The sequence below is a fragment of the Lepisosteus platostomus genome, chromosome 5 (genome assembly GCF_059453375.1).
Source record: "Lepisosteus platostomus isolate fLepPlt1 chromosome 5, fLepPlt1.hap1, whole genome shotgun sequence".
NCBI classification, from domain to species: Eukaryota; Metazoa; Chordata; class Actinopteri; order Semionotiformes; family Lepisosteidae; genus Lepisosteus; species Lepisosteus platostomus.
In genome coordinates, this window is record NC_142615.1 from 23,515,114 (window position 1) to 23,531,820 (window position 16,707).

General features: G+C 50.6%; 1 non-coding gene and 1 pseudogene across 1 annotated transcript; one reads left to right on the top strand and one right to left on the bottom strand.

The window, feature by feature from the left end:
• Positions 1-14,284: 14,284 nt before the first annotated feature.
• LOC148665104 (5S ribosomal RNA) lies at positions 14,285-14,403 on the top strand (annotated as a pseudogene).
• A 586-nt stretch (positions 14,404-14,989) lies between these two features.
• Positions 14,990-15,154, bottom strand: LOC148665105 (U1 spliceosomal RNA). Its single transcript, XR_015938606.1, has one exon. It is a non-coding gene; the product is annotated as a U1 spliceosomal RNA (small nuclear RNA).
• Positions 15,155-16,707: the final 1,553 nt, after the last annotated feature.

Sequence of the window (16,707 nt, forward strand, 5' to 3'; positions counted from 1 at the left end):
CTGTCCTGACTGGAGGAGCTCACCCAGCTGTGTCTGGAGAGAAGCCAGGGTATCGGCTTCAACCACAGGGCTGGGCAGCTTGTTCCCCACCCCCACCACTCTCTGAGTAGAGGTGCACCTCCTCTCAATATCTTTTTACAGCACGATCACACCCATAAGAGTTGAGTAACGGTAAAAAAAACAACTTATTTCTCCACTTATTTTGTTATTTCTCACTTTTGACTGACTTACCGATTTCACGGGGATTCTGAAGAGCGTTTCTGAAGCTGAAACTAACGATCTAAGTCGAAGTAACTTTATTGGAAGAAACACGTGTTTAGAAAGGACTATATAGCGCTTTCCTCCTCTTCTCTCTTCACTCCTCTGAGCTCATGGGGCTCCGGCGCCGCCTCCCGCTAGAATCCGCCGCTCTGTGACGTCAGGCGGCTCATTGTGACGCCACCGTGACGTCACCCCCCCGACGCGCTCACGGCTCGGCCGCGAAACAAAAATGGCCGTCATTTTTCACGGTTGTTGTTTTTTTTGGGTGGACATTTTATTTTTCCCAACTCTCGGCGGCCAGCCGGGTGTCCCTGTACGACCCCGGTAGTCGCCACCTCGGACAGGCAGGGGAAACGGGTCCAGCTGTTTCCGGCCCAAGGCTTACAAAAGCTGCACTTGAATTTAAAGACAAAATCACGTCGAGGGCGCATTCAGCACCCCCACGTCCAACACGGGTTTCCGTGGGGTTTGGTTCAGTGAAATTAGACCCCCCCCGCCGACCCCCAAATCAAAGAAAGACCAAACTCCACCCCCCTCTAGCGCCCAAGGGCGGAAATTTCGGGCCACGCCACGTCCAAAAAACACGGGTTCCCCCCCGTCCTGCGGGGAAAAGAAACGTCATTTTCTTTTCCGAGCGCTGCGTGGGACCTCACGACCCCCCCCCCCCCCCCCAAAAAAAAAAACGGGCTTCGCAGACGAGGAAAACCGGGCACGTCGACCTCTCTACAACACCACCCGGCTGTTTCTGTTTCAAACCGTGGGAAAAAAATAAATTAAATTTCGCCCTTCACCGACCGCCGCGCAAAAAAACACAACTTCACGCTACAGAAACGGCCTGTGTGAGGGGGGGCACGGGAAAAAAATAAAACCTGCGTGTTTTCGGCAGAGTAAGCTCAGCGGGGAAACTCCCTGAATCTCGGGGTTGCTTCTTGAACCCCGAAAACGACCTTTTTTCTCTCTCTCGTTTTCTTGGTGTCTGGGACGTTCACGAGCTCCGCCGCGTCGGTGCGATTCCCAGCGGGACTTGAACATAACGCCCCCCGTGGAGCCACAGCGCCCCCGTGTGGCCGAGAGGACCACCACCCGCAGGGCTGAGCTTTTACTGCCGTGTCCCGCTTTCACTCTGGCGATGAAGGAGGGAATCAAGGAGGAGAATTAATATTGTGATCCACCAGTCCATCACAGGACACACACACACCCTGGACAGGACAGCATTCCTTCACAGGATACCAGTCCATCACAGGACACACACACCCTCACACACCCTGGACAGGACACCAGTCCATCACAGGATGTTCAGTGCCTCTCTCTAATAAAGTAGAAATGCGACATTAAACTCCGTTCGAAACGGGAGAAATCACCAGGACACGATACACCTTGCTCCGGACGATGGGAGAAGACCTGTACCTTCACGAGTCCGGGTTGTGAAAACTTCTTCTGACAGTTCAAAACGTTTCGAAGAGACTACAGCGCTACCCTGTTTTCCATTTCTATCGTGTGTTATTATACAGTCATAAGTATCTGTCCTGATCAGAGAGTCCCCCTCTCACTGCCAGGACTGAAGCCCAGTGCAGCACGAATAATAATAATAATTAATAAGTCTGGACCCTCCACTCAGAGCTCTTCCCAGGTCAGGGGGATCCCCTCCAGCCCCCCCAGTGTGCAGCCCCCACCTGGATGATGCTCCATTCCGCTCAGCACACAGCAGCTCTCAGTGGGGAGGAGAGCAGAGGGATGGAGCCAGTTCAGAGAGGGGGGTGAGAAGGAGGCCATGATGGGTCAAGACCAGGGGGGGAATCAGGCCAGGATAGTGGGGTAACACCCCTACTCTTCTCCAGAAACACCCCGGGATTGTTAATGAGCACAGAGAGTCAGGACCTTGGTTTGACTTCTCATCCAAAGTTCTCGGCCTGTTTACAGTCCAGTGTCCCCCGTCACTATACTGGGGCATCAGGACCCACACAGACCGCAGGGTGAGAGCGCCCCCTGCTGGCCCCACTCACACCTCTCCCAGCAGCAACTTTGGGGGGGGGGGGAGGGAAAAAACCAAAAGCTAAATAGATTTTTTTTAAAAAAATTTTATTGATGCTTAACAAAAGAACAAAAATTACAAGCTTCAGTCCAGACTGGGGTCTGGGGTCCCTCAGCTTCAGTCCAGTCCAGTTTGGGGCCCCTCAGCTTCAGTCCAGTCCAGTCTGGGGCCCCTCAGCTCCAGTGCAGTCCAGACTGGGGTCCCTCAGCTTCGGTCCAGCACAGTCTGGGGTCCCTCAGCTTCAGTCCAGACTGGGGTCCCTCAGCTTAGGTCCAGCACAGTCTGGGGTCCCTCAGCTCCAGTCCAGTCCAGTCTGGTGTCTCTCAGCTCCGGTGCAGTCCAGTCTGGTGTCTCTCAGCTCCGGTCCAGTCCAGTCTGGTATCCCTAGGCTCCAGTCCAGTCCAGTCTGGTGTCCCTCAGCTCCTGTGCAGTTCAGTCTGGGGCCCCTCAGCTTCAGTGCAGTCCAGTCTGGCGTCCCTCAGCTCCACTCCAGTCCAGTCCAGTCCAGTCCAGTCCAGATCTTAGCTGGCACAGAACCAGGAAAGGAACCTGGAAAGAATATTGTTATTGCAGGTGTGAGGGACACAGACACAGACGTCACCATGACATCAAACAGCAAGAGGAGACTCCTCCTTGAATCACAGACATGACCGGGCGGCGCCCCCCTGTCTGCTCACCTGCACCTCCTCTTCCTCTTCTTGTCCTTCCCGGCATCCTGCTCCTCCTCTCCCTCGCTCTTCCTCTCCTGACCCACGGTCTCCGCTGCCTCCATCGGCTCGTCCTGATCATCTGTCTCCACTGACACGCAGCTCAGGGACTTTAAAAAGACGCACCAGTGCTTCTGAAGCAGAGACAGGAGAGTCACGTTAAGAGTCGGACTGGACACTCCAGGACATGACACTGCACTGAGAGAGAGAGAGGAGTTCATACAGACACATGACTGGACACTCCAGTACATGAACACTGCACTGAGAGAGAGAGGGGTTCATACAGACACACTGACTGGACACTCCAGTACATGAACACTGCACTGAGAGAGAGAGGGGTTCATACAGACACACTGACTGGACACTCCAGTACATGAACACTGCACTGAGAGAGAGAGAGGGGTTCATACAGACACACTGACTGGACACTGACTGGACACTGGACAGATGTAAAGAGAGGATCAGAGCATTACCCACCTTATTTTTCTTCTGTCTCACAGGAGGTGGTGATTGGACCTCCTCCAGCTGGAGTCCGAGGAGGGAGAGAGGGGGCAGGAGAGGGACAGCACAGGGAGAGAAAGAGAGAGACAGGTGAGTCAAGTGTCCCAAGAGTACAGAGACTCTGCTGAGATCACACTCGCAGTGAGTGACACCGACACTAACCAGCCTCAGGACAGCACTGCTAGAGCACCACAACCCAGACTCAACCACATCACAGCACAGATCAAACAGCAATATCTCACACACTGGGACACACACACACAAACACAACATAAACTGGAATGCTACAGAACTGTCAGGGCCATACGACACTTCTTTATTCAGAGAGTGGAGGGGGTGGGATGTCAGGGCTAGATGACACTGCTTTACACAGAGAGTGGAGAGGTGGGTGTCAAGGCTATACGACAGTGCTTTCCGCAGAGAGTGGTGGGGGTGTGATGTCAGGGCCATACAACAGTGCTTTACACAGAGAGTGGTGGGGGTGGGATGTCAGGGCCATATGACACTGCTTTACACAGAGAGTGGCGGGGCTAGGATGTCAGGGCCATATGACACTGCTTTACACAGAGAGTGGTGGGGGTGGGATGTCAGGGCTTGACGACACTGCTTTATGCAGAGAGTGGAGGGGTGGGATGTCAGGGCTATACGACAGTGCTTTCGGCAGAGAGTGGTGGGGGTGTGATGTCAGGGCCATATGACACTTCTTTACGCAGGGAGTGGCAGGGGTGGGATGTCAGGGCCTGACGATACTACTTTACACAGTTAGTGGTGGGGGTGGGATTTCAGGGCCATACGACACTTCTTTACGCAGAGAGTGGCAGGGCTTGACGACTCTGCTTTATGCAAAAAATGGAGGGGTGGGTGTCAGGGCTATATGACAGTGCTTTCCGCAGAGAGTGGTGGGGGTGTGATGTCAGGGCCATACAGCAGTGCTTTACACAGAGAGTGGTGGGGGTGGGATGTCAGGGCCATATGACACTGCTTTACACAGAGAGTGGCGGGGGTGGGATATCAGGGCCTGACAACACAGCTTAACGCAGAGTGTGGAGGGGTGGGTGTCAGGGTTATACGGCAGTGCTTTACGCAGAGAGTGGTGGGGGAGGGATGTCAGGGCTTGACAACACTGCTTTATGTAGAGAGTGGAGGGGAGGGTTTCAGGGCCATAAGACACTGCTTTATGCAGAGAGTGGAGGGATTGGTGTCAGGGCCATATGACACTACTTTACACAGAGAGTGGCGGGAGTGGGATGTCAGGCCCTGACGATACTACTTTACGTAGACAGTGGCGGGGGTGGGATGTCAGGGCCTGACGATACTTATTTACGCAGAGAGTGGCAGGGGTGGGATGTCGGGGCCTGAAGATACTGCTTTTCGCAGAGAGCGGAGGAGGTGGGATACAACCTCTCAGTGGGGCCAGCAGGGGGCACTCACCCTGCGCTCTGTGTGGGTCTTAATGCCCCAGTGTAGTGACGGGGGACACGATCTGGCCCACCAGCGACGAGCAGGTTACCAGATCTAGACAAAGGGGGCAACTCTTAGTCGTATGAGCTTAGTCACACATCGCAGCGATTAAAAAAACAAAACAAACATATTATGTCTGTTACTAACGACTTTTTTTTCCTACATTGAAAGTCTCTTTCCCGGGTGATTTTCTAGCGCGACTGGGGCTCTTCATTTCTCCTCGGTGTCTCATCGCGGGCGGATTTGAAACAGACCACAGAAGATGGTCACACACTATATTATTATTGAGAGACAGACTCACTGTACCTCAGGCTGGGACAGTAGATCACACTGTATTATTATTATTAATATTATTGAGAGTCTGGCTCACTGTTCCCCAGGCTGGGACAGGAGATCCCACACTGTATTATTATTATTGAGAGACAGGCTTACTCTCTGTTCCTCAAGCTCAGACAGGACATCACATACTGTATTATTATTGATTGACAGGCTCGCTGTTCCTCAGGCTGGGACAGGAGATCACACACTGTATTATTATTATAGTGAGACAGGCTCACTGTCTGTTCCTCAGAGTTGGACAGGAGATCCCACACTGAATTATTATTATAGAGAGACAGTCTCACTGTCTGTTCCTCAGTCTGGGACAGGAGATCACACACTGTATTATTATTATTGAGAGACAGGCTCACTGTCTGTTCCCCAGGCTGGTACAGGAGATAACACTGTATTATTATTGAGAGACAAACTCACTGTCTGTTCCTCAGGCTGGGACAGTAGATCACACTGTATTATTATTATTGAGAGTCTGGCTCACTGTTCCCCAGGCTGGGACAGGAGATCCCACACTGTATTATTATTATTTAGAGACAGACTCACTGTCTTTTCCTCGGTCTGGGACAGATGGTCACACACTGTATAATTATTGAGACAGGCTCACTGTCTGTTCCTCAATCTGGGACAGTAGATCACATTGTATTATTATTATTAATATTATTGAGAGTCTGGCACACTGTTTCCCAGGCTGGGACAGGAGATCCCACACTGTATTATTATTATTTTGAGACAGGCTCACTGTTTGTTCCTCAGGCTGGGACAGGAGATCACACACTGTATTATTTTTATTGAGAGAGAGGCTCACTGTCTGTTCATCAGACTGGGACAGGAGATCCCACACTGAATTATTATTATTGAGAGACAGGCTTACTCTCTGTTCCTCAGGCGAAGACAGGACATCACATACTGTATTATTATTGATTGACAGGCTCATTGTTCCTCAGGCTGGGACAGGAGATCAGACACTGTATTATTATTATAGTGAGACAGGCTCACTGTATATTCCCCAGGCTGGGACAGGAGGTCATACATTATATTATTATTATAGAGAGACAGGCTCACTGTATGTTCCACATGCTGAGACAGGAATTCACACTGTATTATTATTATTGAGAGACAGGCTCACTGTCTGTTCCTCAGGCTGGGACAGAGGATCACACACTGTATTATTATTGAGAGACAGGCTCACTGTCTGTTTCTCAGGCTGGGACAGAGGATCACACACTGTATTATTATTGAGAGACAGGCTCACTCTCTGTTCCTCAGGCTGGGACAGGAGATCACACATTGGCTTGTTATTGAGAGGCAGGCTTACTGTCTGTTCCTCAGGCTGGGACAGGAGATCACACGCTGTATTATTATTATTGAGAGACAGGCTCACTGTCTGTTTCTCAGGCTGGGACAGGAGATCACACACTGTATTACTATTATTGACAGATAGGCTCACTGTGTCTTCACTTGGGCTTGAACAGGAGATCACACACTGGATTATTATTATTGAGAGAGGCTCACAGTCTGTTCCTCAGGCTGAGACAGGAAATCACACACTATTATTATTACTGAGAGACAGGCTCACAGTCTGTTCCTCAGGCTGGGACAGGAGATCACACACTCTATTATTATTCTTGAGAGACAGGCTCACAGTCTGTTCCTCTGACTGGGACAGGAGATCACACATTGGCTTGTTATTGAGAGGCAGGCTCACTGTCTGTTCCTCAGGCTGGGACAGGAGATCACACACTGTATTATTATTATTGAGAGACTGGCTCACTCCTGTCTGTTCCTCAGGTTGGGAAAGGAGATCACACACTGTATTATTATTATTGAGAGACGGGCTCACTGTCTGTTCCTCTGACTGGGGCAGGAGATCACACATTGGCTTGTTATTGAGAGGCAGGCTCACTGTCTGTTCCTCAGGCTGAGACAGGAAATCACACACTATTATTATTGAGAGACAGGCTCACAGTCTGTTCCTCAGGCTGGGACAGGAAATCACACACTCTATTATTATTATTGAGAGACTGGCTCACTCCTGTCTGTTCCTCAGGTTGGGAAAGGAGATCACACACTGTATTATTATTATTGAGAGACGGGCTCACTGTCTGTTCCTCTGACTGGGGCAGGAAATGACACACTGTATAATTAATATTGAGAGACAGGCTCAGTGTTCCCCAGGCTGAGACAGGAGATCACACACTGTATTATTATTATTGAGTATCTGGTTCACTGTTCCCCAGGCTGGGACAGGAAATCACACACTGTATTATTATTATTGAGAGACAGGCTCACTGTCTGTTCCTCAGGCTGGGGCAGGATATCACACACTGTATTATGAGTATTGAGAGACAGCCTCAGTGTTCCCCAGGCTTGGACAGGAGATCACACACTGTATTATTAGTATTGAGATACAGACTCACTGTCTGTTCCTCCTGCTGGGACTGGAGAACACACACTGTTCTATTATAACTGAGGGACATGCTCACTGTTTGTCCTTCAGACTGGGACAGGACATTCCATACTAGGTTATCATTATTGAAAGACAGGCTCGCTGTCTGTTCCTCAGGCTAGTACAGGAGATCACACACTGTATTATTATTATTTAGATACAGGCTCACTGTGTGTTCCTCTGGCTGGGACAGTAGATCACACTGTATTATAATTATTGAGAGGCTGACTCACTGTTTCCCAAGCTGGGACAGGGGATCACACACTGTATTATTATTGAGAGACAGGCTCACTGTCTGTTCCTCTGGCTGGGGCAGGGAATCACACACTGTATTAGTATTATTGAGAGACAGGCTCACTGTCTGTTCCTCAGGCTGGGACAGGAGATCACACACTGTATTATTATTGAGAGACAGGCTCACTGTCTGTTCCTCTGGCTGGGGCAGGGAATCACACACTGTATTATTAGCATTATTAAGAGACAGGCTCGCTGTCTGCTCCTCAGGCTGGGACAGGATATCACACACTGTTGTAGTGTTCTCTCACGAGGCACCAGTTCTGTAGGGGTTTGGGCATTTACTGGGACAATTATTTTTTGTGGCAGTAAATCACAAAATTGATTATTTTAATGGTCTTAGAATCCAACCATGCGACATAACTCAAACAACGCACACACAGGTACTAATACACGAGGATACATTTGTTAATATATAGAATATGCATGCAAACCTAACAGATCTTATCGTAAGGCTTAACAGAATACAAAAGATATAAATTCATTCAGTTACAAAGAGTTACACATATCAAGAGGACATAAGTATATCATTCATTTAGACCGTTTCGTAATTGAACTTGTTTACGTCTACATGAGATACTCAAAACAAGAACATAACCCTTAGGAATTAAATTGATATCAACTGGTTGGGAGCAGTAATGCAATAAGGTTCAATACTCACTGCCAGTGCAGCGGTTATCACGTTTGCCTCACACGCGAAAAATCCCCGGTTCGAAACTGGACGGGAACAGCCTCTTTTTGTACGCTCCTGTACTTCACAGAGGTCTTGAGCGACCGGTCACACGTTCCTTTCCTTCTGAGTGACGTTCCTGCAACACTCTCCCGCTCCTCTTGGTGCGCTCATGCCGCAACACAGGAAGGCTGGAGCAGGTGGCTGTGTGCTCTGTGCACCGCCGAAATAGCTCAGCTGGGAGAGCATTAGACTGAAGATCTAAAGGTCCCTAGTTTGATCCCAGGTTTCGGCATTTTGTTTAATCGCGCCCTTTGTTCCTCTCTCCAGCACCCCCTGCCTAAAGTGACGCGTCCCTTTCTCAGCCCGAAACGCAAGCGAGACACCAGCAGCGGTCCTTGCAGGTTTCCGTAGTGTAGAGGCTATCACGTTCGCCTAACCCGCGAAAGGTCCCCGGTTCGAGACCGGGCGGAAACAGCCTCGTTTTGCACGCTCCTGTACTTCACAGAGGTCTTGAGCGACCGGTCATTTGTTCCCAATGTATTTCCGGTGCCTTCGTGCACTCTTGTACCAAACGCACGTTCCTTCTGTACGCGGAGCCGATCATTTGCAATTGGGCTGTGCCGACAGACCAGGACGAGCTCTGTCGGCTCAAAAGCAGCGCAGGACCCGCAAGAACAACAGAAAGATTAGCATCCAGCGGGGGCCTCTTAGTGAGCCGAAGAGCTCATCAAAAATCGGCTAAAGCAACAGGGCTGGGCGCATTGTTCCATTCTCCGACCACTCTCGGTGTAAACAAGTCCCTCCTGGTCTCTGCTTGAATTGCACTTTCCTGCGTTTGCTTTGGTGTAACTGGCTTCCCCTGCATGGGCGAATGTGAAGAAGATCCTTAGTAAGTCATTAAAGAAAACCGAGAAGAGGTCGGAGTGGCCTCTGACGTTCATCAACGATCCAGTCAGGCAGTACTCCTCTGTAAAGCGCCGTTCGTTCACATCGATTGGCTTTTTTTTGCCTTCATTCGTGCAAGTAGTAAAAGCAGACGCCCCTTTAGGGAGCCTGTCAGCACCCGGAGTTTTCCCCTTCTGTAAGCTCTCCATAGCCTCTCAACTCTTCTACTGTCAAATCCCCCTCAAGTACTTCCCTATCTTCTTCACTCAAAACGTTTTCTAGCTTTGAGGTAAAAAAATGAATTTCTTCATCCTTTACCTCTGTAGAGCTGTACAGTCTTGAGTAGAAGTGTCACGCCCTCTGCAGCCAGAGGGCGGTCCTTCTCTATCCTGTCCCTAGTTTCTGGTCTGCTGTCCTTCCTGTCCCTCTCTTTCCCTTGGGCTATATATTTCCGGGTCTTGCACTCTGTCCTCGCTCAGCACAGACGTTCGGATGTCCTGAGACCCGCCTAGCACCAGGGCGCCCCACGTCCGCTCCCTGAGGGCACAGGTTTCTATACGGCATTCCTGAACTCTTTGCACTAATGAGCTCGGGCCTCTTTCCCGTCTCGCCGCTACGCATATGGGTCTTTTTCTGCCCTCCTGCTCCCCACGGTTAGTCCCTTTGGACGTCCGTGACAAGAAGGCCTCGATGCAGGAGAGGATAGCACTCGGCTCTGTTCTCTCTAGTCCCTCCTCATCAACTACACTTTCCATGACAGACTTGGAGCCTACCACTTTCCTGAAAAAGAAGCGAGTACACTTCTCATTTTCTTCCAAGAACTGCACTCAGCTTCTTAACAGAACTCCTCGACTAGTTTCTTCCGCTATGCTCCGGACATCCTTTTTTAAAAGGGTGATATCCTCGAGCACATCGAAGCCACTGTGCAGCATCGTGTAGAGACGCTGCAGCTGCCTCTGTTTCCTGGCTAACACTCCTCTCCATCTGGCAGCAGCCTTCCTTCCCTCAGCCATGAAAAAGGCCTTTGTCCTCACCTTCACCTCCTCCCACCACTCTCCTACTGACCCGTACAGACACTGCAAGGACAGCCACTGTGATAGTTTCTCCTTGCAGCGGGATACTACCCCCTCGTTCTCTAGCAGCTTTGTGTTGAGTTTCCAGAGGCCTGGGCCAAAGACAGTCCCGCCCTGGAGTTCCACTCTACACCCTAAAGCCTGATGATCTGAGAAGAAGACAGGCTGAAGAGTGACCCCAACAACTTTCACTCTCTCTGAGACAAAGCAATAGTCAATTCTGATTCCTCCCTGACCATGTATATCCTGCTGTTGTGGGATATATACATCTATATGTGTCTGAGAGTTTAAAGTCTTGAACTAAGTTTTGCAGGGCCAGTGAGCTGGAATCCAGTTTTATCGGAGAGCAGTAAAAGTGTTCACGGAGTCCATTTCAAGGAAGGGGGTAGAGGGAGGGGTGGAGGGGTTCCAGCTGTCCCCATCACCATGCTCTCCTTCCTCCTCGCTCGGGGAGAAAACAGAGTCATTTTTCCTTTTCCTCAAGTCCACCTCCTGGGAGCACTGAGGGGAAAGGGGTGCAGCCGATGCACCAGTCTCCTCTTCCCTCTCACCCACCAGCTGCTGCAGATCCTCCGTGATGGACTGGATGGAGGAGAGGTGGACATCTCTAGCACTTGCAGAGTCTGAGAAAAGCAGCTCCGCTGAATCCTGGGTATCCTCGCTGGACCCGCTCCACCGGGGGGCCCCACACTGGCCCTCGTTCTGAGGAGCAGGAGTGGGGGAGGGGTCCTCGCTGTTCTCGGGGGTTTTCAAACCCTCGTGCTTGTCTGGTGCAGTCTGCAGTTGTGGGGTCGTAGTGGATTTCTCTTCCACCGGCCCCAGAGCCACAGCAGGACTGATCCTGGCTGGAGGCTGAGAGTCTTTGTCCAACAAGGGTTCTTTGTTTGAGTTGTTGTTTGCTTTGGATTTACGGGCCAGTTTGGCTGAAACAAGCACTGCCTCATCCTTTCTCATTTTGAGTTTATTGGCGTAGGCGTGAGGGCAGTTCTTAAAAACGTGTCCTTCCGAGCCACATAAATTGCACTTTGGCAGCATTGAACAGTCAGAGGCTAAATGTCCCTGTTTGCCACAGGTCTTGCAGCATTTCACAGTGCAGGACGATGCCAGGTGTCCCACAGCACCACAGCGCCAACACACCTTTGGTTGTCCCACATAAAACACATAGCCATTGCAGGCGCCCTGCCGGATTGTAGAGGGCAGGTGCCTTAAGCCTCCATTTACATTGTCCGGTAGCAAGCGAACCTCGAATTTCCTTGCTCCTGTTTTTATACCGTCAACATCTCTAACCTCAGTTCCATGGTGGACGGTGCAGTACTGGTTAAGCCAGGTGTGAATGTCCTCAGTCTTTGCCAGTTCCGAGAACATAACAACATGCACCATTTTCCTCTCTCTCTGTGTCAGAGGCTGCAAGTTGATCTTCTCAAGGGCAGGAACTTTCCCTCCTCTTGCCTCAAACACATCCACACATTGTTCAAACAGAGGATAGGTAGCAAATACAACCTCAAATGCTTTCTGACCTGGGAGAGCGAAGATGAAATCAAAGTGCTGAGGTTCAAAGCCAAGTTCCTTCTGCAACACTTTTCTGCTAAACTGCATACGATCCATGAAGAGGTCATCCAAAAGCTCAAAACGCACAGAATTCTTGCGGGATCCAAAAGTTGCCATTTCGTAAACTGCAAAACAAACACTGCTTCCACAAAACAAGAAAACAATCCAACTACTCCACCTACAGGATGATCAAGGTATCACCCCTGCCAGGTAAGTATAAGTTGTATAAGGCCCTGCAAGCGGCCAGCACCCACAGCACAAAGCGCGCAGCCTAGCCCAGCTCCTCGCCCCGCACGCCACTGCCTCCTGCTGGGCCCACTCTTTCGCACACTCACACGCCACACTAACACTCAAAAGGGTGGGCAAAACGAGAAAACGAGCGCGCCGTTTCCTACACATCTGCAGTCGCCAATGCGCATTCGCAGCATGTCCCGGGACGCAATTCGGTGTCATTTGCATAACACCAGACCGGCAGATCGCTACGCAAGCTCACGTCGTGTGCCTGCCACACACCGAACAAACACCGGAGCCTTTTCAGCAATTTCCAAAAAACGGGCCTGCTCGCCTGCTCGCCTGCCCACAAGGCTCCGTCTCTTACCCGCTCTCCAGAGCTTGCTGCCTTCTGTGCTGTTCTCTCGGCACCGCTGCAGCGCACACAACTCCTGCAGCGCGGGGAGAAAGTTTCCACGCTCCGCCGCAGGGAAGGCTCGCTCCGTGCGCACATGTCCTTTCAATGCCAGTTCAACAAGTGCTCTGCATTAGCAGCGTCGGGGCTCCGGCGTGTCGCACCTCACCTCACCTCGCACGGCCACCTCCTTGAATGTCTGGCGCTGGGCATGCCCCGCTCTCCTCCACCTTATCTTATCACGTGTGACCACCGACAATGGCCACAATGCCGGGGAATAGCACCTGTAAAGTGTTAATTGGGGCACAGGAACAGCCCGTCTCGTCTCGGGGGCCGGCTTCAAAGACAATACAGCAAACACAGCGGGGCGGGGGAAGAAGACGACACGACACATGCAGGTACATTCAGCTCCGGCGGGAACGAGTCATTTGTCGGTCTTTTCAAGTGCTGGGAGTCGAGTAATCCTTCGCTTGTATCGTTTCTCCCCGGTGACTAGATCTCACCCTGCGACTCTCGACTGGGCTCACCCACGGCAGCCCAGCAGGTGTGAGCCTAGCTGGCACCCGGATGGGAGATTCCCCCCGGAAAAGCTCAGGTTGCTGCTGCTCCTACAAGAGGTGTGACTGGGACCAGTAGGGAGCGCTCACCCTGCGGTCTGTGTGGCTTTCTTATGCCCCAGCATCCTGATGGAGACACTCTGCTGCACAAACAGGCGCCGTCCTTCAGGGGAGGCATAAAACCGAAGTCCCGACCCTCCTTGGCCATTAAGAAATCCCAGGGTGTCTCTCAAAAAGAGACTCCGGGGGTGTCTCTCTGGTGTTAGTGTTCCCCTTTACCAATCAGTCGGGGTCTCCTCCTAATCCCCGTCTCATATGTAACAATCAATGACGAGGCCCCCCTGTCCCGCGATATTGTATTTGTCTCCTGGCCGCTGGCTAGCGCCGTGAGATTTAGTACTCGCGCAAGAGACTGGGGGCAGAGTGCGAACGCGGTCCCCCGCCCCCCACAAAGTGTATGCTCCAGGTTCCCTCTCGGGGCTCTGCAACACAGCGGAAAGGCAGCGAGAAGAAGCCTCTTGCTCTGACGCCGCAAGGCCACAAGAGGGCGGAGGCGCCGCGCGCCCGGCCGACGTGTTGGACTGGTGCGCTTTATGTGCTGAAATAAAAACGCGACAGCCCAGAAATGTTTTCAGAGTGCTGTGCACTGGAGGTTTTTGTCTTGTGAAGACTTGCCTTGTGCTCCTCCGTGCAGTTTGTTTGTTCTCCTCCAGTGCGGGACAAGCCAACACAAGGGAGCACATTCGCCAACATCCAGGTACGCAATGCGATTTGGAAAGAGGCTCCTTTCCAAAGAGTTGCACATGAACGATCCTTCAGTCCCGCTCGGGGGGCACAGAGCCCCAGCCACACACAGCTTCAAGTAGCGAGTTAAGCGCCATGGCTTTCGCTTGCGGCCACACCACCCTGAATGTGCCCAATCTCATCTGATCTCAGAAGCTAAGCAGGGTTGGGCCTGGTTAGTACTTGGATGGGAGACTTCCTGGAAATACCAGGTGCTGCAAGCTTTTGCTCTCTCGGCCAGCAGGGGTCGCCGTTGGTGCCGTAGGCTTTGGGAGGAAAACCTGGAGGATGGAAAGGTGATCTATAGCCTCATCTCTAGAGATGTTTTGTTGCTATGGCATGTGTGTGACCCATATAAAAAAAAACCCGTTTGTAAAACAAATATCGAAGCTGCCTCTAAATCTGCAAATGAAGATGAGTCGATAAACCACTTGTTTTTCGTATAACTATACATATATTCATTTATTACTGATTTCATTCATTGAGCACAGATCCAATAGAGGTACAGCCATTCACTGTTTGACATGTCTGCACTGGTACAGAACCTAGCAATCAGAAAACGGGTGAATTAGCATACAGTACCGAGGCCCCCATGACCAAATAAATTGGCCTTAATAATGCAGACTACAGCAAAACGACTGACTTTGAAAAGGGAATGAATGTCCGGAAGGAGTAGTGTAACCAGCTTGAAATGCTTCTCCGGACCTCTAACTAAAAGAAACCGGGAACCAGCAGTGGCTTTCGAACTGGGATCCTATCGCAGCACGTGGTGTCGTAACTCTTCCGTATCTGATATTGGACCAAGCACATCAGGGGAGAGCGCGAACGCAGTCCCCCAATACCAGAAATTATGCAGTCGAGATTCCCACATTTGGGGAATTCGCAGGGGTCAGCACAGCCGGAGTGCAATGGCCGAGCCTCGCCTTGGGTGAATCGATTTTTTAAGAACTTTATTTTCTTTTCACAAAAAAATACAGGACATCACAAATTCGAAAGCTTTACATTAATATAAATACTTAAAACAGTATATATGATCACATCTCATTACATTTTGACACGGTACCAGTTACATAGCAACAATTTTCTTTTTTTCTGGTGTAAATCACATTCTTTACTTAAACATGATAATGTTTTTCACAGTTTCTTGAGATATTGACCTATGCTCTCTATTTCCCACAGATTTTCTGCTTCCTCCCTCCTTTCTCTCCACAGATCTCTGAGGTAATAGTTCTCTCGGGTGATGAACAGGGCCAGGCTACCTGCTGCCTTGACTGGGACCTCGATGCCTTTGAACAGCCCCATGTTTCTCACTCTCCACAGGGGGTCTTTCCCACTGTTCACCACGGCCCAGATCCTGTCAAACACGTCAGGAGGAAGTTTGACAGGAGAGATGCCGTTTTAGCGGCAATGCTTGTTAATAAGACAGAATTAAGCGGTGGTATGCTGTCCTAAATGAGGCCCCATCTCACCCTCCATCTCTGTGGTGCAGCCACAGAGAAAGTATTCATGCAGGCTGATTTAAGATGTTTTCTTTTGATAAGGGACAGCTCCCAGATGGGGATGCACTTAGCTAAGCCTGGCTATCATGATCAATGGTCATCCATTGGCGCCTATCCTTTAGGGAGTGCCAAATGGACATCTGGACTGCATTCCTAAGTGTCAAGAGTAAGTGACTCATATCTCACCTTGATCAACCAATCAGGGACTGGCAGGGCGTGGTAATACCACGTGGGTCTCCAATGCCCGCCAAACTCTCAACCAATCAGCACACACCTGGGTCTTGGTCAAAAAGGGAGCGCAAGCTCAGATCTGGGCTCTCCTTGGCCATTTTCGCGCATCCTCAGAGACAACCATGTGACAACTGCTGTTGTCTGCAAAAGGGACTTGGACTTTGTTCTAAGCGCAAGGCCAAGGATCCCGTACGTACTCAGAATTCTACCAACATGAATGCTCCGCTTGATCAATGGCAGCCCACAGTTGGACCCTCGTCGACAACCTGAATAGCTTATTCAGAAGCAGCGCTGGACCGGGAACGAACCAGCTTCTTCCCAGGCAAAAGAGTGACTTGTGTGGACTCGCGGTCACACTCTGTGCATAGAGACTTTCTACTAGCCAGCCGGACTGCTGGTAGATCCCCTCGGAGCAACGACTGCCCTGCGCGCCGCAGTCAGATTCCTCCGCCCGTCCTACTCCGAGCTGCACCTTGACTGGTTGGCCGGTAGCCAGAGAACGCCGACACAACGCCCATTGGACAACCGCTGCAACAGAGCTGCAACAGAGCCTGTCAGCTGGTTTTGTGTTCCAAATCCATACACAGTGGATAAGTAAACCCCATGTTCTACATTAAGTCTCGAGAATTCAATTGTACCTCAACACAAGTTGTTATCAATTTAATTCATGAGTAATGTATTTACTTCCGAGTTTAGAGTAACAGTGGGTAATAACACTGATTAGCGATTTGGTAACCGAACGATATATATTGACATATATTCTCTGTTGTGTATCTCTTTGTGTTGGCATCTCTTCGA